Here is a 27,129-nt window from a genome sequence, read left to right on the forward strand (position 1 = left end):
GAAGTGCCCATCTCTGTCTCAATCCTTTGTGAGTTTAGGGGAAACAAGAACATACCCCCTGCCCCCCACCCTGTGTTCAGTTTATGGTAATCTGCTCATAATTATTCAAAATGTTTAAACACCAATGGCCTGTTCCAGCCGATGTGCCATGGTGGAGTGTCCCTGCCAGGCACCATCCCTCGATGCGAGCCCAGCGGGCTCGGTGGTCAGTCTGCTCAGTACCACTTTACATGCCCATCCAAAAGGTGAGAGATCATGGCAACACAATTCGCAATAGCCAAAAGATGAAAACATCCCAAGTGTCCATCAACAGATGAAAGGATTAATCACAGTGTGGCATACCCATATAGTCAAATAGCATTCATCCATTAAAACAAATGAAATATTGATACAAGTTACAATGTGGATCCACCTTGAAGGCACTATGCTAAACGAAAGAAGCCAGAAACTGAAGATCACATACTGTGTGATTTCATTTATATGCAATATCTAGAATAAGTAAATCCATAGAGACAGAAAGCAGATTGTTGGTTGCTAGGGGCTGAGGGAGGAGAGAATGGTGAGCAACTGCTTTACAGATATAACTTTCTTTTTGGAGTGATGGAAATGTTTTGGAACTAAATAGAGGTTGTGATGGCACAGCATTGTGAACATACTAAATGCTACTAAATTGTTTACTTTGAAATGGTTAAATGAAATGGTTCACTTCGATGGTATGTGTTCCACTTGGGAAAAAAAAAAAGATGCTCAGCAGTCCCATTTCTGGAAATACATCCAAAAGAATTGAAATCAGGGTCCCAAAGGGATATTGGCACACCCATGTTCATAGCAGCATTGTTCACAGTAACCAAGAGATAGAAGCAACCAGAATACTCATTGATGGAGGAATGGATAAACAAAATGTGGTACATACATACAATGAAATTCAGCCTTCAAGTGGAGGAAAATCCTATAACAAGCTGCAACATGGATGAACCTTGGGGACACTGGACTAAGTGGAATAAGACAGCCACAAAAAGAGAAGTACCAGCTGATTCCACCTACATGAGGTATCTAAAGTAGTTAAATTTATAGAAATAGAAAGTAGAATGGTGGTTACCAGGGGCTGCGGGGAAGGGAGAAATGAAAGCTTGTTGCTTAATGGATATAGAGTTTCAGTGTTGCGAGATGAAAAATTTCAAGATCTCTTGCATAATAACGTGCATAAGTCTTCTGCTGTACTTACACTTAACACTGCTGAACTACGCACTTCAAATGGTTAATTAAGATGGGATACTTTATCATGTGTTTTTTTATTCTATTTTTTTTAAAACAGTAGAAGGGTGCTATACACGTGCTAATGACAAGTAGGCACTGGCCTTCCTTTTTATTTTTGCCAATTTTATAGGCTAAATTGGTATCTAGTTGTTGTAAGGTCCATATCTTTTATTATCAGCAATGTTCATCCATTTGCTCAACAAAGATCAGATGCTGTGCTAGGTCCTGGCGATTTGGTGGTTCACAGGACAGCCCTGCCCTGGTGGAGTCCCTGGGAGAGGCAGTCCCTACGCCTTCCCACTTTTCATGAAGTGAATTAGAATGGCATCTGTGCTAAGCGCCACAAAGGGGCTCCATGAGTGTTTTATGATTTGTATGGGGGTCCTGGCCTTGTCTGGGAGATCTCCCTGAGCAAGTGAGATTTCCAGTGAGAGCTGAAGGGTGAGTAGGAGTTGGTTAGGTCATAGGAGTTAAGGTATGGGCAGGGATGGGTGAGGTAGGTGCTTGGGTAGTGGGGGAGGGAACATCAGTGTTTCAAGTTGAATTGGGAAGGAGATTTAAAGGATTTTCATCTTTAAAATGAGAGGTCAGTGAAGAGTGTGTATATTTGAGTTATAATCTGATTAGTCTTTAAAAAATGATCTCTCTATGTAGGCAGTGCAATGATGGGTAACTAAAGTGGGTGCAGGGAGGCCGCTTAGTGGGCACTGCACTGGTCTTAATGAGAGACAGTGGTGCCTTGGACTAGGGTAATGACAGTGACAATGGCGATGATACTTAGGAGATGCAATTGATACTACCTTGGAAAATATTGGATTTGGGGATGTAACAGAGGGTGAAGCAAATGATGACTTCCAAGTTTAATATTTTAATGCATTTTTTTTCATTTTTGGCTAGCTTATTCAATTCATTGCTCATTATTTATTAACTAGTTTCAAGAAGCTTCCTTTTGTATGAATGGGATATTAAAGATAATAAATCCCAAGTTTGTTTGCCTTTATTCTTTTGAAGTGCAGAAATTTAAAATTTTCATATAATTAAATATTTTCATTGGTGTTATGTTTTCTCATACTCTTACATTAAATTTACCCAAGTTATTTTCAAAATTCTTTTGATTGAAGGCTGACTATATAAACAGTGCTGAAATGAACAAGTATGAATTTAAGTTTGATGGCTAGGAGCACCTAAATTAGCTCTTCAAAAAGGTGTCAAAAGTAGTCTGGAAGCACCATGCCTCCCCTCCATCCATGAGGTGTGGCCAAAGTGAAAACCATTATCTTTAAATTTAACTTTTGGGTAATGAATATACATTTCATGTAAAGGTACATTGTGAACAATCTCATTCCCACCTCTGTATCCATTCCACTCAGCACTCCCTCCTTGCAATCACTTTTATTCATTTGCAGAACCTATTCATGCAAAAATGCAAATGTTAATATACGTTCCTATTCTTTCTGCTTACTTTTAAAATGAAAAGTATGCTGTACACATTGTTCTGCACCAAGATTTATTCACTGAAAAATATATCTTGTGGCCCTTTTCATAGCAGAATATAGAGTTTGCCCCCATTTTTAGAGCTGTGTAATATCCCGCTATATGGATGTACCCATTTATCTGTTCAACCTACTGAGTTCAACCTTTTTCTGTTGCAATTTAGGACTGAATTAACAGGTCAAGAACAACTCTAAGATAAATTCCCACATATGAGATTTTCTGGAGGCATTGGCTAATTACAAAAACTGCTTCTGGTTCTTTGGAGCCTGAAGATTATGATTTTGTGGGTTTTCATTAAGAAAAAGAATATAAAATTATCCGATTCAAAGTAGGTATGAAATGAATATTTATATAGATTATGAAAGGAAATCACAATTGACTACTAATTTTGAAAAGCTAAAATATCCATGAATATTCTGAAAAATAACATAATAGTTTTTACTAATTAACTACTTAAGGTACCTCTATAATGCTTGCTTTCTCTCTTTTTTTGGCTGCATACACCTTGATTACCTCTTCATGTGGCTACAATTTTGTAATGTCATCTTAAAGAGGCAAAGGAGAAAGATAATTCGGGCTCTCCTTTACCATGTTTGATTGAAATTTTTGAAATTATTTTTGACAGCTGGAATGCATAAAGCATTCAGATCTCACAAACATGCTTGCCATTTGTAGCACTGCAGTAGATTAGAGCCCTACAGCCCAGACATTCTGATCAATTCTATTTCATGTGATTCTCATTTAAAAAAAGATTGTAAGTATTTGGTACATTTATAACTGCTACATTGTCAAGTGTATCCTAACAGGTAAGAATATCCACTTTGACCAGGTATCTGTTAGAAACAAAACATTCTACTTATGGTTTTACATATCTAATGATTAAAATAATTTTCCACAGATTGCCTTCTGGCTCCATATATTTCAAGCCTTGCTTCTTTTCCACTACCTATATTCTGACAACCGGCCCCTTAAGACATGTTCATATTTCAGTGTGACCCTGGCCCTGTAACTTCTAGTCAGAATGGCAGGTGGCTGGGGAAGTGGGTGGCAGGAGTATTTGTGGAAACCATTCTTATACCAGGACATCAGGCAATAACCTGGCTATAATGGAAGTGACTGCATACCACACAAATATATCCTACTAAATCCAAAGTTAATGTATCCAAGTCAACTTCCCTCTAGCCTGGTCCCGAAAGTTCTTGATGCCATTTCAATGCCACGCTTCACAAGAGAAAGTGCAATGGAGAGGAAGTCTGAACGGAAAGAGAGCAGTGGTCTTCACCAATCGTCATTAAAATACCTTATTTTGCAAAGTTTTCAAAAACAACATAACATGTTGAAAAACCCCTGGGACTCTTCCCAGGGCTTAGAAAGGGGCCGGTGCAAGTGAGGGGTCCTGAAACATAGGCTTCACTAGTTCCAGGGTAAGTCTGCCCTGGGCTATGTGCATTTGTAATTTTGGTAGATATTTCCAAATTGCCCTCCAACTTACTCTTCTATCTACAGTGCAAAGACTTCCCTTCTCAAGGTCTTGACCACAGGGTGTGTTATCAAGTTGGTAGGTTTTTGCCAATCTGATGGGTAGGGCAAAACAACTTAATAGTTGTATTATGCATTTTTGAATTATGAGTTAAACTGAGCATCTTTTCTTAGGTTTAAGAGTCATGTGTGTTTCTTTTTCTGTGAACACTCAGTTCATTTTCTTTGCCTTTTTTTCCTACTGGGTTGTTGACCCTTTACTTCTTGATGGCTAGAAACTCATACTCTGGTAGATTTGCTTTTTACCTTGATAAGAATTGCAAATCTTTTTTTTTTAACCTGTTTGTTTTTCATCTTTAATTTTCTAAAAATGTGTATATATATTTTTAATTGAAGTATTATCAGTTACAATGTGTCAATTTCTGGTGTACAGCACACTGTTCCAGTCATGCATATACATACATATATTTGTTGTCATACTCTTTTTCATTAGTGGTAATTACAAGATACTGAATACACTTCCCTGGGCTATACAGAATAAATTTGTTTTTCATCTGTTTTTATATATAGTAGTTAATATTTGCAAATCTTGAACTCTCAAATTTACCTCTTCCCACCATTTCCCCCAGTAATCATGATTGTTTACTATGTCTGCAAGTCTGTTTCTGCTTTGTAGAGAAGTTCATTAGTGTCTTCTTTTTTCTTTTTTTAGATTCCACATGAGTGATACCATGTATTATTTTTCTTTCTCTTTCTGGCTTACTTCACTTAGAATGACAGTCTCCAGGTCCATCCATGTTGCTGTAAATGGCATTATTTTCTTCTTTTTTATAGTTGAGTAGTATTCCATTGTATAAATATACCACATCTTCTTTATCCAGTCATCTGTCAATGGACATTTAGGTTGCTTCCATGTCTTGACTATCGTAACTAGTGCTGCTATGAACATTGGGGTGCATGTATCTTTTCGAATTAGAGTTCCCTCTGGATATATACCCAGGAGTGGGATTGCTGGATCATATGGTAAGTCTGTTTTTAGTTTTTTGAGGAATCTCCATACTATTTTCCATAATGGCTGCACCAAACTACATTCCCACCAGCAGCATAGGAGGGTTCCCTTTTCTCCACACCCTCTCCAGCATTTATTGTTTGTGGACTTTGAATGATGGCCATTCTGACTGGTGTGAAGTGATACCTCCCTGTAGTTTTGATTTGCATTTCTCTGATAATTAGCAATATTGAGCATTTTACTGTGCACCTACTGGCTATTTGTATGGCTTTATTGGAGAATTGCTTGTTTAGGTCTTCTGTCCATTTTTGAATTGGATTATTTTCTTTTTGTTATTAAGTTGTGTGAGCTGTTTATATATTCTGGGAATTAAACATTTGTCTGTCTCATGATTTGCAAATATTTTCTCCCATTCCATAGGTTGTCATTTTGTTTTGCTTATGGTTTCTTTCACTGTGCAAAAGCTTATAAGTTTAATTAGGTCCTGTTTGTTTGTTTTTCCTTTTATTTCTATTGTCTGGGTAGACTGCCCTAGGAGAACACTATTAAGATTCATGTCAGAGAATGTTTTGTCTTTGTTTTCTTCTAGGAGGTTTATAGCATCTTTTCTTATGTTTAAATTGTTCAGCCACTTTGAGTTTGTTTTTGTGTGTGATGTGAGGGAATGTTCTAACTTCATTGATTTACATGCTGCTGCCCAGTTTTCCCAGTACCACTTGCTGAAGAGACTGTCTTTTTTCCATTGTATAATCTTGCCTCCTTTGTCAAAAATTATTTGACCATATGTCTGAAGGTTTATATCTGGGCTCTTTATTCTGTTCCATTGATCCATATGTCTGTTTTTGTGCCAGTATCACACTGTTTTGATTACTGTAGCTCTGTAGTATTGTCTGATGTGTGTATGTTTTTGTTGTGGTTTGTTTTGCAAGTCTGAAGTTTTAATTGTTACATTGTTTACTTTATCATAACATTCTCATTTTTCTTTATGATTTCTGGATTTTTAGTTGTAGTAGAAAGGTCTTTCCCACTTTAAGATTATAAAGAAATTCTTTCATCTCTTCTTCAAGTATAAAAATGATTTCATTTTTTATTTCTGAATCTTTAATTCATGGGAAGCTTTTTAAAATTGATGGTTCACATGAAGATTCAAGGTTCTGTAGAAGTTGGAATTCTATATATTAATTATGGTACTGTTCCTAAGCCTTACGTAAAAAAACTGTACTTCTAATTTATTAATATTAATAATAATTTAAAGCTTAAATATTAATTTGTTTCCTTCATTGACCTAATATTTATTGAACACCTATTATGTGCTGAATTATTATATTTACCCATGTTGAAAACAATGATACTAGGCATGAAAGAGTTCCAAATAAAGACAATACTACTCTCAGAAATAGAAAAGAATAAAAAAATGCAATGCTCAGTGGCCAGAAATAAAAATTCTTCATGCTTCCCAGACATCTTAATATTTATAGCATTACAGATGGTTCTGTCCTTTCTTCATGGCTGGTGCCACATGCTTCCTGTTTGAGGAACTTATCCTTCAGTGGAAATGAGCAACTTTCCTTTGTGGTGCAGGTACTTATTTTCCAAGAAAAGATCAGATGTTCATCTCAGCTGGAAACACCCACTCAGCATGTTTTTTCAAAGGGTTTGTTACTCTTGCATTCCAGACATGTCCAAACTAAACCCCGGTCAGAAAAAGACCCAGCTCTGACTTCCAATGCAACTTGTGGTCTTTTACTCTAGAATTAGATCAGACAAATATGTTATTCTTCATTCAGAATTATAATTTTATAATTATGCAGTAATTTTACATTAATTAATACCTAGTCAATATTGATCATTAAAATAAGTAGTCTTTATTCTTCTCTGGTGTTCAAAGATGACTCACAAACTGAATTTACTCAACACTCAGCTCCATGGTTCTTCCTCTGGTACTTAACAGAGCTCTCTGAATAGATTCAGGGAACTGGATTATTGAAGAAGTGCCACCTCTGAAGCATAAGCAGAAATGAAAGGGCTAAAGTCGTGTTAGAACCGAAAGGTACTCTGAGATCTCTTTGTTCAACCCAGTCGTTTTAAAGATAAGGAAGCAGACATCCAGAGAACTCTGAGCCTGATGACATCTTACCTGTATTTCTCCTAAGTCATCACACCCATAAATAAAGGAGCGACTTAGCCCTCTTCATTTTTATTTAACTCATGTCACTAATCTGTTAGTTTTGTTTCTTTTTAAAAATGTGTAAGTGTAAAAAAGTTGAGGGAAAAAAATCATCCCAAATTTCTCTCTCTAGGGACAATCACTGTTAAAAGGCATCGTGACTTTCAGTAAAGGAACAAGGTTTGGAGCCAAATAGTGCGAGGCAGGGAACCCCATCACGTAAACTTTCTGAGTCTCAGCATCTTTAGGTCTAAAAGAGGAATAATGGTATTCACCTCATAATGAAGATGAAATGCTTTATAGGTAAAGCATTCAGCTCAGTAACTGGCATGGTTGTATTCAGTTCATGTTAGCAATTGTTAGTATTATAGTTGAGATAATACTCTACGTTTTTGTACCATGGCTTTTTCACTTATTGCATCCTATGCATTTTTCCAGGTCATCAAAGAATTTTTTATTAATACACATATTTTATGCCATGGCCCTCTTTGTCAAGAAAAAGTGGAGTTATTTTCCATTCCAAACCCAGGGTTGCGTATACCTTCCCCCCAACAGAAAAAAAAGCTGAATCAGCAGCTGCCAACAAAAGAGAAAGGAATCAAGGTTTAATTAAGAGGAACTATTTTGGAATAAGCAGCTGGATTTACAAGGGTGTGTATGAGAATGCTTTGATGCACGCATCTGAAGAGCAAAGGATATAGAATAATTGATGGCTATATTGGCAGATCAAAGTGTCTCAAGGGCATTGCAGGCTGTGGACAGAGGTAAATCGTTTGCACTTTTCCTGCATTTAATGTATGCATGTTGTGAGCATAATAATAATTTGTACTCACACAGTACCTTTCATCTGGGGAGGAGCTCAGGGTACTTTGAAGATGTTAATAAGAAAAAGACCTGCTAATTACGACTGCTTAAAAAGAAAACCTCTCCTTTCAGCATGTTTACATAATTGCTGGGAAGGTTCTGACTTAAAGAGATTTGTTATCACGGGCGAGTTATTTCATGTTCTCTTTTTATAACATACTGTTGGATTTAAGGTACAGAAGAAAAGATCTTTCTCTGGACACTCACACCGGGTGTAACGAGGTAATTCAGCTGTGACGTGCTTGATTTGAAGATCACACATTTACCCTGAAAATTTGGGGATAGGGCAGAAAGTAGTACCGTGTTGGATATTTGTAATGAATTTTCAGTTATCAGACAGAGTCATAGACTAAACCTAGCAAAGCAAGCTTAGAAGAAAAACAGAGCATTCCCAGCCCTATTTGAAATTATACTTGTTGAAGGAAATTCAAATAGCAAAAATCGTGGAGTTCTTTGTCCCAGTGAACAGGATGATTTTAAGAGCTCTGCAGGCTTCTACCTCAACTTCCCTACACCACACACACTAAAGCAAGTCCCTCCATAGATGCAGTCCCCTCATGAAGCCTTCTCTAATTCCAGGTGTCAGAGTTGGAAAGCTCCTATCTCTCTGCTCCTCGGGCAGGGGATATGTTATATGTTTGAATATCTTACTTGTCCAGCTTCTTAGTATTTATGCCATTTTTTCTTATGTCAGCTAGATGTTTATAGTTCTTTCCCATAGGGAGCGAACTCCAAGAAGGCAAAAAAATATTTATTTTATTCACCTTAATATCCTATAGAGGAGGGCTTAGCACAGGCAGGGTCTGATCCTTAACACAACATACCCATTAATAGTTATTTCTTTTAGTAAAGAATTTTATTATAGCACGTTTGTAATAGGAGAAGAAATCGGAAACAACGTACACGTCCGTCAATAGGGTACTGGCTGAGTAACGTTATGGCACAGCCATACAGTGGAACAACCTCATGTCACTACTAAATAGGATGAGGTGGACTTGGAAAAATGCAATGATTTATGGAAAGAACATTTCAAGTGGAATAATATCTATTTTGGGGTCTCTATTTTGTATAAAAAACCCCAAAAAACCAAAGGGATGATTGAAAGATGTATGGAATGAATAGATAGAGGGGTAGACAAATAGATGGATCCATTTTTTCCAATTCATAGAAACAGGAAGCCCTGAAAAAGAGGAGCCCAGGTATTCACAGTCAGTATTTCTGGTGAGCGGGGCTGAAAGGAGTAGGCTGGCTGTGAGAGGAAACGCCTTCACTTTTTGTTTTTCCCTCTGTATTATTTGAAGTTTTAGCAATGAACAAGCATTACTTAAGGCCATTTTTAAAAAAAAAGGAAACTATTCATTGACTTTAAGTTTGGATTTGTTGAGCCTGCCTTCAGTTGGGCAGATGACCTAATATCCCATATTTCTCAATTTCACAGCCTTTCTCCCTGATAGAGCTCTGGCACTGAATGAGCCAGAAGGGACAAAGTCTTCCTTTTTCCAGAGTAAGCACTTGGCTGAATTCAAACTGACTCCCTTGGGCATCTCCCTGGGGCATCTTTCCAGGGCCTTGCTTTCTAAACTGGGTATACTAATGGGCTGGGACAGATTCCCTGGCCGACTCTGGCCGTTGTCAAATCTCTCTGGTAACTTTCCTAGGCCTTCTGGCCTCCAATGAGACATCGACCTTTTTCAATTGTAAATTAGTCTAGATCAAAATTCAAGCAGGAGGCACTGCTGCCCCTGAAATCCTTCTGCTCTTTCTTTCTGGCCAGTGCACTCTCCCTTCCTTGAAACTCCCGCTCAGCCCATGGGGGATGATCAGAAATAGCCACCTGGGCTAATTTCCTCAGTGACCATTTTCCTGTTTTGAGCAGCAAGAGGGGTATAATCTGTTCTCTACAGTTTGCATAGGTCTGCTTGCTGCCAGCCTGATTCTCCCCTAACTGGGAGGGCAAGAGGGAATTTGTGTGAATATTACAAATTAATCCACTTTCCTGTGATCTGGCCTGGCCCATTTTCAGTAGGGCTGGTTTAGGGTTCATTTGTGGTTACATAAACTTGCTTACAATCCGGGAGAGGAAAGAACACCCTCTGGTGGTGAGATTACATGCCTGCACCGTATGCCCTAAATTTCAGCTCCTGGCCAAATTGTCTAGCCTGCCCTGGTGCGGGGCACACAGGGGCACTTTCAGTCAGAGGAATCTACACTTAAAGGAATCAGCGCCACCTTCAATCTTGAGTGGTACACAGAGATACGGGCAGTAACATTTCCATTTCCCAATTATGCTCTTTTTCTTTTAGTTCTGAGGTACTGGGTTACACATTGTGCAGATTAAAACGTTTAGCTCTGTTATTTTATTACGGGGAAAATCCTCATCATTATATGAACTATAGAGCTTGAATTGATTTTTGTGTGTACAATTATTAATGATGTCTTTTGTGTTGACGCCTATTTCAGGCCCATTTTGTTTTTCAAAGTGTGTCTGTTCTGTAGTAGAGGAGATTTTGGGTGCTCAGAATGCATGACTACGTTCTGCTGCATGCTACAACATTCAGATGTATTCACAGTCGTAGATTCCAGTCTTCTTGTTCGTCAAGCCACACAAATTGTCACAGTCAGCTTGCTTGTCTGGAAACATTATCAGAACAGATGTTTTGGAGAGACAGTGAGCAGGCCTCGTGTGGAATGTTCAGTGCAAGCTGGAGTTCCTGTGGACCCTGGACTTTTGCCTTCCTGAGTCTCTGCCTTTGACTTTCCCTTTGGGAATAATGCCATAAAGGTCACTGTTTCCTGTTCCAAATATTCCTTTTAGTTTCTGTTTCGTGAGAACTCTGTATAAAGCTTTTTCCCTTGACCATTTGTCCTCCAAGGCCTGAGACTGCTTCTGAAGGGGAGAGAGTTGAATAAACCCAAGGTTCCTTCTTGGGAACTGGTCATTATTACCTGCTCCTGCACTTGTCATGGAAGAGTAGAGGGTCCTTGGAGAGGCAATGGTACCAGGATTTGAGGTGAGAGAAGAGAAAGAGGGCTCCATCCATTATTTAACACTTTCATTTGCTTTTTGTCAAAATGTGTGTTGGCCATCTAGTGAGTGGTGATCAGCCATCTAGATCTGCCCGGGACACAGGACTTTCAGTGTTAAAACTGGCAATGTCACAGGTAAACGGGGTGAGTTGGTCACATCAGTGTGAGTTTAGGACTGTGTGAACCTGCTTTTTGCTCCTCTCCCTAGTTAAGTGTCCCTCAGTCCCAGATCTGCCGAGTGCTGTTCCTTATGCCTCCTAAAAAAGAAAAAAAAAAAAACAAAACTATAATGCTTGAAAACAATTATACATTAAGGATTTACTGCATTTCAAAAGTGCTAACCATGGGAAACTTGAACTTAAAAATTACACAAACATGAACTTGCGTCAGGCACGCCTCACCCACTCTACTGTAACGATTTATAAGCAGGTTGTGAAGATTGACTGTTTCGTGCAAAGTCCGGTGGTGGGGGTGGGGAGCTGAATGGATAAACAGATCAACTACAGAAATTACCAGGTGCTAGGCAAGTGGTGTAGGAGGCCAAAGAACAAAGTGATGACTGTGGGCTGGGACAGCTGGGAGAGGCTTAGTACAGGAAGTGGGATGTGAAGAGGGCTGGAGAGGAATCTACGAAGAAAAAGTGGATTTTAAATGAGAAGAGACACTTCCAAGCAGAGGAAACAGCTGCCCATAGCCCAGGAGTGTCTGCGTGGGAACAGCATAGGCTGGTTGCCCGGAAGCTGAATTTTCAAATGGGTGATCAGTTTGAAGAGGGTGTGTAGTTCCATCCTGTATTTCTGTATCATTGCTTCTGCAATTATTACGGGCACACCAAGCACGCCTTTTCCAAACAGAGGGAACACTTCTTTCTCCTCCTGGCCCTCTGCCAGCTTTTGCAGGTTAGGTCCAGCCTCTCTAAAGAATTACCTGACTGTCTCAGTAAATATTTGGGGTGCAGAGAACTGGAGCACTGTCAAAACTCTGTGTGCCGGCTCCACCCTTCCTTCTATTGAGTGCAGCGCAGGGTGGGGCAGCCCGCAGAGTGTGGGCAAGGAAGTTATCCCTCACCCCCATGCAAACAAGCTCCGACACAGAGACGCAGGGTATCAGCCCCTGCGCCCCAGTTCTCAGCAAAGGCAATGACCATTTCTACCTGAAATGGGATTGTTCACGACTAGCCTGCCTGACGTGGACAGCCGTAAATGCTCAATGGTGGGCCTTCAAAGACCTTATCATAGATCGAACACAGCAGAATGTCAGAGCACGAGTTTACCTAAATGACCTTGTCCTTGCACAAGCCCCACTGTTCTTTAGTGAAAGGAACCTCTTTCAATTCAGCAAAGACAATGTGAAGATGTGTTTGTAAACCAGATAAACACTGCCATAAATGGGGCCAAGGGAGACAGAGGCAAAACAGAAAGTGCCTTCAGTAAGATTTGGGAGAAGGGACGCCAGAAAGGTTCTTGTATCTCTTCCACCAGCTAATGACCTGAAAATTTCTTTTCACATAAAGATGAAGCTTTAGTCCGCAAATGGCCCTGGGAAGATTAAGCCTTGCCTTGCTTTCGCACTGAGGATTGTCTGTCACCGTTTTCCCCTGGTGAGGAGTAGATAAGGCCTTCGTGTTTAAAGAGAAGCGTCCGCAGACACGAGAAAACACTGCCAAAAAGGAAGCCTTGGCATCTCAAAACCAAATCTCCGGTATCTAAATTTTTCTGAAATTTGTCATAGCTTTTATTTAAAATGGTCTGAATCATAACAGCACTCTGAAAAGCAGTTTGTTTTTCTTGTTTTGAATTTGCTGCTCCTTAATACTGTCTAGTCTTTACCACCTACCACTTTACTTTTGTCGTTCGATTTCCGTCCCTAGCTCTCAAACCCTTTCTGTAAACTACTTTAATCTGCCCCATTTCTGCTCCTGAATTTCCACCTTGATTCCCACTGGTCATGTTTATTTATTAGCTCACAATGATTGCTTCCTTTCTGGAGAGACATGACTGCCCCAAGATATGCCTCTGTCCTTAGAAGATATGAATTCAAGGTTAAATTGTTGCGTTGATGCCTGGATCTATTTGAAATATGTCATCACCCTCCTGGTTTCATTTATTTTATTTGAAGACGCTGATTGGTAACTACTGTTTCTTTTTTTTTTCCCCACAAGTTTATTTTTATTTATTTATTTTTTGGTTGGGGGAGGAGGTAATTAAGTTTATATATTTATTTTTAGAGGAGGTAGTGGGGAATGAACCCAGGACCTTGTGCGTGCTAGGCACCGGCTCTACCACTTGAGCTATACCCTCCCCCACACTGCCCCATCCTGGAAACTAATATTTCTATGCTTTAAAAAATGAAAGGGAGGAGGGAGAGGGCATAGATCAAGTGACAGAGAGCATGCTTAGCATGCACAAGGTCCTGGATTCAATCCCCAGCACCTCCTCTAAAAAAAAAAATAAATAAATAAACCTAAAAAATGAAAGGGAAATTCCACAAGGCAGTGTGGATTAATCAGATTGATTTTTCTTTTTTAAAAAATCTGGCTTTATACTTCTTTTGTGTTTGTTAGTCTTTAATTATCTACAACTGAGACATTATCTATAATTTGTCTCTTGAGCATCTTCTTACCTACATCTCTTTGTAAATAATTATTTTTTTAAAAATTTTGCAATTGGTTCTGCCCTTGGTGGTGTCAATTAAATCACTATCACTTGATCTGAATGCTGACAGAATATGGTGTCTGCTATTAGGTTAAAGGTTTCCTTGGAGTAGATCCAGTTCTTTTTAAATTTTTTTTTTTTTTTTTTTTTGATAAGCAATGGCTTTCAAGGTCCTGGCTTGAAGATTCTTATTTTAAATTAGGAATTCTTATCTCTACATGATTTGAACAATCCCAGACTATAAGGGCATCTCCCAAGTCTACCAGACAGTTGTCCTCCATTAAAACGGTGCCATTTAAAAGTCTAGAGAAGAATTCAGGCAGCTGTAGTGGACCAGGCAGCTGAACCAAGACCATCTAAAGAAGCTACTAGGAGAATATTCTACCACCTCTGTCAATCTAAATACCACTGCCAAGTCACACTGTTCTCTAAAAGTTCAGTTAGTCCTGGTTTATGGCTCAAAGCACTTTGCATGTATCAGCCCATTAGCCCTTCGGCATTCCTCTGAGTCTGGAAGCTGACAAGTGGAAATAACGCAGTTTCCAAATGTGCACTCAGGCACAGAGAGCTTAAGTAACTGCAACAGGATCACTAATTCAGGCAGCAAAGCGGCACACACATGGGATCAAGAAGGTACCAAAATGTTCCATAGGACTGAACGTAACAATCTCCCCAGCACTGGTGTTCCTTTAAGTAGCAGATACACAACTCTGCACTAGATAAAGCACCTCTGCGTGGGGCTCCTCACTCCTGACACTCCGAGGTAAACAGGCTCACTTTAGGCAACATCATCCACACGGGGAAGTTTTGTCTCCTGGGCCATCTTCTCTCGGAGCCAATTCTCTGTCAGCTAGGGCCAGAGCATGGGCTCTAGGGCTAGAAATGCCAGAACTCAAACCTTGGCTCCACCACTGGGACCCTGGGCGAGCCACCTAATCTCTCTGTGACTCAGCTTCCTCATCTGTGAAGTAGGGGTTAGTAATACCTTGGACAAGGTGCTGTGGGGAGGGAGCTTGTTAGTCTGTGAAAGTGCTTAGAGCACAGTCTGGCACATAAGCGCTCAATAATGTTAGCTGTTTCTCCAGTTACCATTTAATATGGCATTTCTTTCCTTCCTTGGGAAGCCTTCTGGTGCCAGAGCCCTCTTATTCTCTTACTTCCTCTTTCTATCAAAATAGCAAAGGATCCAGTATCAGCCATTAACATTTTAGTGAGAAAGAGTTTTGCTTTACCTCTGCCAGCTAGTTTATTTATCAAGCTGTGTCCCTAATTGTGGAATGAAAAACTTTACTCTTTATGGAATTTTGGATATCATAAATGTTTTGAGGGAGTGGTGAAAAGTGGGTGATATGAGAACAAGAAAAATCTCATTTACCCTTGACTAAAACCCCTTCCTTTAAAAAAAAAAAAAATCCCTTTTCCATTCCTATCCTTTTTCTTCCTGCCTTGACATGAACAACTTTCCTTTCACTCACCCTAGTGTTTTATCCAAGACCTCCAATGGCCAGGAATGCAGGGCCTATTTTGATGAGTCCTCTGCTCTGTCAGCCACTTCTGGCCTCATTCTCATCACTCAACCCTGCTTTTCTTTGATGATACTGTTTTGTGGCCCCAGAAAGAGAAGATCTAATCTGTAAAAGTATAATTTGCATATATCAAACTAACACAGGCTAAATATATGATTGCTTACCAATTATGTCTAATTGTCTACCAGCTTAATAACATAGCCTATATTATTAAGTACATAAAATATTAACTTTTTAGTCTTTATTTGCAAATAGCAAAACTCTGTTCACGTATGCTGGGCTTTCCTAATTAGTTGCTGTCATAGCATTACCATTTGATCATAACCTTGTTCATTGTGTTTTTGCTTCCAGGCAAAACACCAAATTCATGCAATTATTTCATGTAATGAAACACCTGAAACTCAACTCCCAACCCTTTGCCAAGTGGAAGAGACAAAGAGTAAGGAAAGGAGAAGAGACCGAAAGGGAGGGTAAATATGAGATGAAGAATTCCCAAAGGCTTGAGATTACTTTTCCTCGGTCTTTCCTTCAACTTCACCACCCAGAGGTAATATTTTTAAAACACAAGGCTTAAAATAAGCAATTCTCAGATTTAAGCTCTAGTCATCTTTAAATGACAATCTATCCTTCAAAGCTTTTTTTTTTTTTTTAAAGGAAAAGATTACAGTTCATGTGACAGTTTTACATGACATAAATAACTTGACTCAACAGAAACAGTGGCCAGTTTTTCTTACAGCTCTGGGCAAATGTGAGGTGGTTGTTAGTCTCTGAGTCTTTGTTTCCTTACCTGCTTATCACTCTATCTAGTTATGCCCTTTGTTAAAATCTCATTATTTGGTGTTCACAGGCACTTAAATTTTTTACTCAGTATCTCATCAACATTCTATTGTATGTTTTATATGCTTCCGTGTCTATTCATTGTAACCCCAAATGGCAGAGTTTTATTTCCTCTAACCTAATGTCTCCTGTTAACTGTTTTCCTTGGCAGCGTCAATCACGTAGTCTTCAAATAGGATTAGGATCACTTGTACTTGCTCACAAGGGCACCAAATGTCAGAAGGAATGTCCTCAACGGAGCCAACATTAGCAGTTGTCTATGGTTATTCTAGCACGGGTGGGCCAGATGTAAAGAACTTGACCTCACTGTGATCAGTTTAGGACACACAGCTTTTGTTTCTGTTCCAATAACGCAGTGGTTTCCAGACTATGTTCCATAAAAATTTCAGAGGTTCAACAAGGGATTTTTGAGTATCTTAGAAAAAAAGAAGATTGTATCATAACATATGGCTTTGATTTGAGTCCCCAGTTCATCCTCCTCAATCACCACCCCCATAACCAGCAACTACTCTATGGGCAATTATGTAGGAAACTTGGGTACGTTTGGCCAAATGTGATATGATTCAGATTTTACCGTTCAAGTCATATTTTATAGGTATACTAATTTACTGAGTGCTTACTATGTGCCAGCATTTACTTAGATTATTTATATTCGTCCTCTTAACAATTCTGTGATATGGGTACACTTATTATCCCCTTCCATGAAGCAGAGACTTAGGAGGTGAAGAAATTTGCTCTGGTTCTCAGAGGAGAAAGCAACTAAGCTAAGATTGAAACCTTAGACATTTGGCTCACAAGTCCATGCTCTTAAAGGCAATAATCTGCCACCTCCTTAATAGTTAGAGGCAACAGCAGTAGAATAACCTACAAAATCAAGCCTTCCTTTTGTATGGTATGTTTGGCCCCTCCCCTCCAATATTCCCCACCTTGTTGAATGCATGGATTGTAAGCTTGGGGTTTCAGACATCTGTGTGAACCGTGTACTGGGTGGGGGGTGGAGGGAGGACCCTTGTACAGTGAGCCTCAGGGCTGTTTTCCATGGAGTTAGTTGCGAGATGGTCTGTTTTCTCAAGTTCCGTTGGCCAGTAGAAAGGCAAAGACTGCGTTCTCTAACGACCCTCTTAAGGCACAACCTCCCCCAAAGGCCCTCGGGTCAGCGTTGCCCAGGGAGGGGCCCTGCAGCTCCTCTGTCCCTGCAGCTCTTTAGTTCCTGCTCTGCAGACCAGTGTGTTGTCCCCAGAGGCTGCCCTCTCCTGGTTGTTTACAGACCTGCAGAGGTTTTCACTTGGGGTCCGTTTCTCCTTTTCTAGGAGGAATTGATGTGTTACGGAAATGACAGGCCAGCCAAGAAACAAGCACCACTCGGAGGGTTGGAGTACTCAGATGTATTATGCCGGCGGGCTCAGAGGGGCTTCTGCTCCGAAGCTCTGAGCACCTCCAAGACGTGCGCATGAGGTTTTACAGGGTTAATTACAAGCTTGGGGTATGCGGCCAATAGGCATGGAACAGCTTTAGCAGCATCATTATCACAAAAGTAGAGGCAGGAAGGCAGCAAACCAACATTTCAAGGCCAGATATGACTCTGAAAATTCAGCTGGCTAGCCAAAAAAACATGAACAGGGAATCAGCAAACCAACACTAATTAACTTAGATTTACAAGTTAGCCCAGCAGAACTCAGATCAGTAATCTGACACTTGTTACACTTAGACTTGTCAGTTAGCTTGTTAGCCCAGCCCGGCTTTTCTGTCACAGATGGATAGCTGTTCTCTTATTATTCCATTTTGTCAGGCTCAGTCTGAGATGCCCGGGAAGCAAAAGGTTTATGCTTCGGGTGCTCCACGGCCGCTGACCTGACCACACCCTTGATAGTAAATACGCTCCCTTGTGCCTTGCACTGCAGCTCTGAAGTCAGCCAGCAAGCCATGCAGACTCCGCTCCTAGACCTCCTCCACCACTCACCCCTCCACGGCCCATCCATGGTGAGAAGCGACCATTGTGAGGCTGTCTTTACGATGAGTGCTCAGTGGCCCAAGACACCTGTAACACTTCCACCCAGGCAGATGGAGCCTTTGCCTCACTCCATGGACAGGGATGAGGTAGACAGGCCTTCTGTCCTTCTCAGAAAGTCCTGGGGATCCTCCTTGTTCTTGGTCCCCACGAGGTAGCCTTATTTATCCCATAGCAGCTTTCCTTGCTGGAAGTACAGACCAGAGTCCCGGGTGGATGGATTAGGAGAAACTGTGGTAAAACCAGATCCAAGTTTTCTTCTTAATGACTTGAAGTTGGACACCTCTTCAGTGACTCTTTTGGGCCCAAGTCAATCAGTCTATTTTGTCTTCCTTTTTTTGAGCACCATTTCCTGTATTGTTATGGCTGTTTTGCTTTAAGGTCAGGAACCTAAGATTCATCCATTCATCTGCTCATCCATCCTCTTTCCACCCATCCCTCTAGTCACTGACCCGTTGCATACTCTAAAGCATTTCCTGAGCCTCTCCTGCGAGGGACTTCAAGCAGTTAGGGTTATAATGATTAATAATACACAGTCCTTGCCCTTGAGGAGCTAATAGTCTCCTGGGAAGCTTGAAAAATAAATAGCCAATTACGGTTAATCATACAGTGTAGTAAGTAATGTTATTGCCTTTCTGGGCACCAAGGGGGAACATGCACGTTCCTTGCTCTTCCCCTTCTCTCTGTGGGGCTCGGGTGTATCCTGTCCCATTGTGACTTCTGACCAACCTCATGCAGCTTTGCAGTGTCTGGGCTACAGTTTATAAAAGGAAAGTGGAAAATGCCACAGCCTTTGATAATGAATCAACTTTTACTTCTGAAGCGAAAGGAACACTGAGAGAAAACATGTTTTCCAGCTAGAGTCAGCTTTTCTTCCTTTACTTTTAGAAATGAGTTACTTAGAGCACTGGAAAATGCTAGTATATGAATCATCAGGGCCCTTACCAGTTAATTCAAAATATTTATTCTGAATTGCAAATTCACTTTCCAGGCTTCAGTGAGTGCAATGCAGGGTTTACAGTTAGAGATGTCTCAGAAGAACAATTATTTTGTCATGCACCTTAACTTTGAATGCACTGATGAAGCAAACCACCTTGTAGTTCTTTCTTACTGTTCTAGCCCTGGTAGGACGTTTGTATTTCCAATGGGTCATGGAACACCTATGCTGCTTCATTTCATCCTCTGCAGACTTGCCAGAACAACCTTGACTTAGACCTGCCTCAGTTTTCCAAAGGCAGCATTTTGCCCTTCATCCTACTGCTACAAAAATACATCATTAAATTAAAGGTCTTTTCATTCTTGGATCCCTGATTCAGTCCATCCTTTTCCTCCACAAGAAACCCTGATATTTATCACAAACACTCTGAGTATCTTGGCCCATTGTTGGCCTGACCCAATATTGGCTCGAATACCTATTCTCATTCTATTAAAAAAAAATCCTCTTGGATAGAAAAATGAATGCAATTGGCACCTGACAAGGTTCTAGACACTATGCTAAGCCCTTTCACTATGCTGCTTCCTTTAATTCTCAAAATAACTCTGTAAGGTGGGTAGAGTGGTGCCTGACACACAGTAGATGCTCACAACACGTTTGTGGAATGAATGAAGCAATTTTTCCATTTTACAGACTAGAAAACCACAGATTAAAAAAGTCATGCCCTTTGCTTGAGATCACCCAGTGGTCAAAGCGGGCCAACCTCTTCCTTCTCCAGGCCCTCGGTACCACCTGCTTCAGAGCCGACCACGTTCTAGAAGGCGTGTGCTGCGTCACCAGTTGAGATCTTCTAAGTCATTGTAGTCAGCCCTTACTAAGCCTCCTCAAATAATTAAAAGTCCTTTATCCCTCAACTGTGAACACATAAAGCAAGACTTTATCTCTGTGTCTGTGTTGAATAAAGGCCTGTCCTGAATCTCCTCGGTCTCAGATATCAATTATCCAAAGAAGCGTAGAGAAACTCTCAGGAAAGTCATGGGGCAAAACTAATTTTAATGACTTGACGTAAGAGCCCGCGGAGTAATGGTGGCTTACTCACATTGTCCCCGCCACGTCGCCCTTTGTCCGCCCTGCTGGCTTCATGGCCCTTCCCAGGCTGCAGGCCTCCTTCTTCCTCCCTCTGTCTCCCCAGCACCCGGAGGGGTCCTGATCCCTCCACCCGAAGCTTACTTCTGTCTGTGATCTGTCCCCACACTAAAGGACCTCTGTGTCTCCCCACGACTTGTGAAAAGCAAGGCTGCTCGCTAGCTTTCACCCGCAGTCCTGTCTCTTTTCTAGAGTTACTATTACATTAGTGGACATTGGTGGCATTGTCGGATAGGCCTTAGCCTTGTCTTCTGACTGGCTTGGACGTTTGCTGCCCCATCTTGGGTGTGCTCCTGAGCATGTCAGGTGAACTCTGGGCATAAGAGGGAGGTGGTGTAAGGTCCTATTAAGTGCTTTTGATAATCACTCCCATCCCCTACTAGGCACGAAATAAAAGAGGAACCGACACTCTCTCACCTTCCTTGGCCTTAGTTCTGAATCTCTTTTACAAAAAAGGAGAATCTTGCAGGTCATGACTACGCACAGAGTCTTGTTTCTCTCCATGAGCTGCACTACAGGCCGGGTTCCTCAGGCCCAAGCAGCCCAAACCTGAGCGTCCCCTTTTCCCCAAGACCCTTCCCTTCTCCTGGATCCCTTGCCTCAGTTAACGCCACTGCCTCCACCGCATCATTACCGGACCTAATCATTCAGCTTTCTCCATCCCTCACCCCCTCTCACCCATCCCTAAATCCAATCAGTGGGCCAGTCCTCATTATTTTATCTACTAAATATTTCTTAAATTGTCTACTCCTTTTCAACGCCCACTACTCCTGTCTTGGTTCAGACCCACATTGTTGCTCTCTTAGACTGTTGCACCATCTCTTTAACTGATTTCCCTTCTCCTGTGTCTCCCAGTTCCCCCTCCAACCCATTCCTCACATGCTTATGTCTCTTTCTTGCTAAAATACTTTCTGTGACTTCATATAAAACCAAGTCCAATTTTATTGCTGATTTCTAGCTTGGAGTCTAATCAGAGAACATGGTCTATAAAACCTCTATTTAGGATATTTTATTAATATTTTCTTTGTATCTAAATGCATGATCAATATTAGAAGATGCTCCAACAAAATAGGAAAGAATGTATATTTTCTGTTTCTGGTTTACAAAAAGAAAAGTCTATATTCACTGTTTACAGTGTCCATATCCTGTTTCTACTAAATTGAGCTCAGTGACTATATTCTTCAACATACAGTTTGTCATTTTTTGTTTATTTGATACTTGCAGTGTAAAAAGGTACATAGCAACAGCTATAGTTTAATAGTGTTTTACCAAAAGTTTTTCTATATTTCTATTTTTTTTTCAAGTTGGAAGATGTGGTGTTTGATGCATAATTTTTCTATCCTCTGTGAATGAAACTTTTACCAATTTGTATTTATGAAAAAGAACAGGTCTAAGATTGTTATCTTGGAAACAGAAATGCCTTTCATGGAATGACTTCTCTTCACTGCCCCAGCCTTCTCTTCTGCTGTTAATCACTTCTCGCTTTACATTCTGCTTCGGGTACTTCAGATCCTTCCTGATACACCCAAAACTTTGCTCCTTCTGAAATACCCTGCAGAGCTATGACTCAGCTTTATATCTGAGCTCAGCTGTGGTATCTGAACCCCCAAATTAATCTCAATGCTCTTTGTGAACTCACAGAACCTGTGCTAACCTGACTTCTCACCACACTGTGTAATGTGTGTATGTCTGGGCTTCTCACCAGAGGGTGAGTCCTCAAGAACATGGACCAGACCTTGATCTCCTTCTGCCCCCACACAAGGCAGGAAACCTGGTAGGCGGCTCAGTTCCCTTGCACGGTGCCTGACCGAACTCTTCCAGCTCCCACCCCAACCTGAGCCTTATCTCATCCTCCCCGTGTGCAGTAGGGTTCATCATCTGGGGTTTTCACCAACCCTTCCTTCCCCCTTGCTGTTTGACCTGACTTCTCCAGAATATTCTAGTGGGCTTCTTAACGAGAGTCAGCTTCCCTCCCCTGTTCTTTTGCCTCGTGCATCCCTGGGTAACTGCCTCTGGGTTTGGGCTCTCTTGCCTCAGAAGGGGTTTCGTGTGATTCAGCCCCATCCCCTGGAGAAGGAGTTGGAGAGAGATCAGAGATCCTGGCTGTCCGGTGCTTTCTGTTCTGAATCTATGCTCTCCCAGCCACGTTTTGATTGCCGTTGGGCTTACTGAATTGAAAAACAGTTGATTCCTGGACAGGGACACGGATGATCACTCAGAAGTTACCGTTCTCATGATAACTGCATCAATTTGCATGGTTTTAATTAATTAGCTTCTTGAAGAATTCGTGTGTATAACAATTACCGGTTTACTCAGATTCTTTAAGTTGCAACAAACAAAACTCAGTCGAGCCAGCCTACGTGTGGAGGGGGAGAAACTACCTTGTGTGGAGCAGTAAGAGAGACGGGGATCATGAGAATTCATGAATAGAGCACGTGATAAAGCTGAGGCTTATGGAAATGGAACCCAGAAAGTTCCAGGAAGTGGGCCGGCCCTAGGGACTACAATGCCCCGCCTTCTCTCTCCCACAAGCCTATGGTCTCTTTGTCCGCAGTACCCTTTTCTTCCCCTATACTCTGCACGTCTTTAATCTTCCTCATGGCATCCACATTGGGTTTTGTTCCTTTATAAATTTGGCTTTCACAGCCCATCATGCTCTCTTCAGCTTCTCTCTGCATCAATTTCATTCTTTCCTTATTTTTTTTGGCCTCATTTCCATAGAGAGAGTTGGCTCCACATCATCTTTTTAAGCTGTGGGTAAATGTATCTGTAATCAGCCGACTTTGCTCCATCTCTGTGGCTACTATTTTGGTCAAATCACTATCATCTCTCCCCTGAATTAACACAACGACTTTTCCTACCACCATCTTCCCCGGTTCCCAATCCATTTTCCACACCCCTCCGAGAGTTCCCAGTGTGTTCACGATAAAGTACAGCTAATTTAACACCCCTTTTAAGATTTTTTTCATGATTTAGCTGGTCCTTAAGTACATTTCCAGCCTCATTTCTTCTCACTTCTCAATCTTGTACTCTGCCTCCCATCTTACTGAAAATATTTGTTTCTTAAAATATATCATGTTCTCTCTCACCTCTGGTTACGTGCTGTTCCTTCCATCTGGTAAACTCTTCCTCTACAACTGGCCTTCTCCTGTTAGTCTTTAGCTCTCAGCGTAAACATCACTTCCTCCAGGAAGTCTTCCTTGACAAGTTGCTTGACACGCTGCTATATGCTACCTTGGCACTGCACTTTCCCTATTATAGCAAAACAATTTATGTTTTGTGTGTTTAATTGTTGGTCATTCTAGGTAGAATATAAGTTCCATGATAAGCAAAGAATATGTCTGTTCTGCTCACCATGTTCCTGCTGCATAACAGGCACTTAATAAATATTTGATAAATGAATGAAGACCCACCATAGGTCACCAGTGCTATTAGATATTGGGGCATATGGATGTTCATGACATATGGATGGATGCACCTGAATTCTAATTGACATATCTTAAGCAGGTCTGTGAGAAGAGGAGCCTCCCTTGGTAGGCACTGTGGCCCTGATAAGCAACATGGTTGGAGTAGTTAGCACGGTTACCCAAAATCTGATCTCTTTTTGTGACCCTGAGTATTTCATGACTTTATCAGGTTGTAGGAATCTTGTGAAGTTCAACCCAAAGCAACCCTACTGACTGCCCCCTCCACTCGCATTGTAATAAAACTAAAATATCATCTCCTTGCCATGACCTGAACATTCCCATGATGGGGTCTCTGTCTGACACTTAATGCATCCCATGTACTGTGTCTCACTCACTGTGCTCCAACCCCCTGGGTTCCTCAAACACCTCCAGGTGTTTCCTGTCCCAGGGCCTTTGCACTTGCTGTTCATGCTGCTTGGAGCTCTCTCTGCCCTAGATCATCACACAGTGAGAACTTCCTTTTCATTCTTTGGTTCTTAGCTAAACCATCACCCCCCCTCAGAGAGGCCTTCCCTGGGCACCCAGTGTCACCTGGCTCCCCACCCCCTCGTAACATTTATCATAAACTAAAATTATCTGGTATATTTGCTTGTTAATTCTCTGCCTGCCCCATTAGAAGTTAAGCCCTAGGAGGGCAGGGAACTCGTCTGGCTTATCCTCTACTGTGTCATCAGAATCTAGAACAGTGCTTAGGATCATAGTTGCTCAATAAATTGATGAATGAGTGAATGAATGAATGAACAGGAAGGCTTGTGCCCAATATGGGCATAAGACTTTTTCTATCTGAACCCTCTTCAGTTTTTTACTACAGTACTGTTTCCTGATAGAAGTGCAAAAAGGAGACAGTCTAGCCAAATACACGCCAATTGTCCCTAGCAGAGGCCTCCCCGTTGTCTGCTCTCCCCGGCAGACTCCTCCAGGATCCCTCCTCCCACTCCCACCCACTTCCGACCTGACCCTTTCTCCTGCAGCCTAGGGCAGTGCAGGCCTCAGCAGCCTTTCTTTTTCCCTGCTGTCCGGGGCCACGCTGAGCCTACCCGGGCCTCTGGAGTGTATGCCAAACAGAAACCACATGTCCAACAACTGTGGCTCAGAATAAGAAAGGGGCCTAATCAGAGCTGCACAACCCTTGGACGTCTCCCTGCCTTTCTGTCCTTGGTACATAGACGTGGGCCAGGCCCCTCATTCATGCTGGGGATGTAAAGTTTACTGACCACTACCCTAGGATGCAAACAAGCCCAAAGGGCACAGTTTTGCAAAGAGATTAAAATATGTATCTGTCAAAATGGTCACTTGCCAGGTGATGTTTGTGCTCCATAATTCTACCACTTCACATCTAAATCCGGTGTTAAACACACTGCGGGCTGGGTGTCAGACGACTCAGAGAAGAACCACTGACACTGTTAAAATCAAAGGATCTAAAGTTCCTTTGAAACCGCAAGGCCTTTGTTGAGGAGCGTGACAGTCCTCCTGCCAGAACCGGAGAAATACCTCTGAGGCAGGCAGAGAATCTGGGGCACTTTGCACAGCCCGTCAGCCGGGCAGAAGCATTGTGTACATACAGTCTTGGAAATGGACTGCCTGGTTATCCAGCAAATAAGCATCATTATGTGTTTGTCTGGTTGAGAAGAGATAAAAAGCATGGATCAGGCAGAGTGAAATGTGGCCAGCATTTGGCAAGGGCTTTCTAGTGAAAATAAAAGGTCTTAACAAAGAGTGGCTTGTGATTTTAGATACCCTAGGAGAGAGAATTTGGTGTTTGTAATTAGAAATTTTATATCGGGTGTTTGTTAGGTTCACAAAATGGGCAGGCCACGTTCTGAAAGCCCGATCTCTGAGGACAGGGAGTCTGCTGTGTTTATCGCTGGCGGCGCTGCCCTGAGGGAATGGCTCGTGGGGTTGGAGGAGCAGACCTGGCTGAAGCCCAGCAAGTCGAAGAGCAATGAGTTATCCAAGCAGAGGCCGGGGCCAAGCCCCAGAGATCCGAAAGCACAAAAGGGCCACTGTTCTCCCTGACGAGGGCGGAGAAACCCTCTTCGACCTCATGCTTTTACTCAGACATTTAGCAGTAAGCAAGCTTACTCATTTATATGCCTTTAATGGTAACAAGCTGGCCAGCATCAGAATCAGATAACGTTGAGTTGGGATGAATTTCAAAGTCAGTGGAAAGAATGGGAAATGACGTCCTTATAGCAAAAAGGCTGAGTGGGCTGGGAATTCGGTGGTTCTGAGGGGGCTTCGGTTCTTCATTTCCTGGCACTTGGACATTTATCTCTCTGTCTTTGTGTGTGGGGTGGGGGTTGGAGGGGTGGGTTACAGTGACTTTTGCACACAGGGTCACGCAGTACTTTGTGAATTGTAATAAACATTCAGAGACAAGGTGAAGGTAATCTGAAGCCAATTTTGCCAATGGAACTATAGTGTTCAGCTCATAAGGTGTTTTTCTAAATTAAATCAAAGCAGTAAATATTTATCAAGCATCTGCCTACCATGTGAGAAGCTAGTATACAAAAATGAACAGGATTTAAAATGCGAGGAAATGAAAAGCAAACGGGCAGCCTGGAGATTATAGTTAATCTTTTCTGAATCGTCTCCACAGAGTTAGAGACAGGAAGTGAACTAACTTACTAATAGCCAAAGAAGAGACTTTTTCTGGGAAGGCTCCCTCAGTGTAGCCAAAACAAATATTTTGATCTGGGAGAACAAAAGCTAAAATGAACATAGAACTGACCTTCACATTAAGATGCTAGGTAACTCTAATAACTTCAATCAAAATACTGAACATTTGCCATGTGGTAGGTACAGGTTTTATGAAATTAAAAAAATATATATATCTGGCATTCATGAGGACAAATTTAAACATATTCTGTGAAAAATGGGTATTATACTGCGCAAAAATATGTTCCTTTGTCCTCAAACCTCTTCTTTTGTTGTTATTGTTATTTAGGGTTGTTAGGTGGAGAAGAAGAAAAAAATTGTTGTATTTGAGGTTCATGAATTTGGCAGAGTCTATCATGGATTCCTTGTGCATCAAATGAAGAAATGTTGGCTGGGTGATGGTGTGGTTAGGTGGACCTGTATGGCTAATAGTCCGTACCCCAGCAGCAGTGATTCACAAATTGATGTCTGCTGTATCCCAGAAGGTGCTTGAAGGCATCAAGAACTGAAATATCACATATCTTTGCTTCGGATTGGAATAATATCAACTTCATCCAACAAACACTAGCTAAGAAAAGCAGGAGAGGACATTTTGAGTGTAT

General features: G+C 41.4%; 1 long non-coding RNA gene across 1 annotated transcript; it reads left to right on the forward strand.

The window, feature by feature from the left end:
* Positions 1 to 10,683: 10,683 nt before the first annotated feature.
* On the forward strand, positions 10,684 to 26,119 carry LOC123615776 (uncharacterized). The gene is made up of 4 exons (XR_006723460.2): positions 10,684 to 11,281; positions 12,811 to 12,998; positions 15,829 to 16,024; positions 17,625 to 26,119. It is a non-coding gene; the product is annotated as an uncharacterized LOC123615776 (long non-coding RNA).
* The last annotated feature ends 1,010 nt before the right edge of the window (positions 26,120 to 27,129 follow it).

The sequence above is a fragment of the Camelus bactrianus genome, chromosome 14 (assembly GCF_048773025.1).
Source record: "Camelus bactrianus isolate YW-2024 breed Bactrian camel chromosome 14, ASM4877302v1, whole genome shotgun sequence".
Lineage (NCBI taxonomy): Eukaryota > Metazoa > Chordata > Mammalia > Artiodactyla > Camelidae > Camelus > Camelus bactrianus.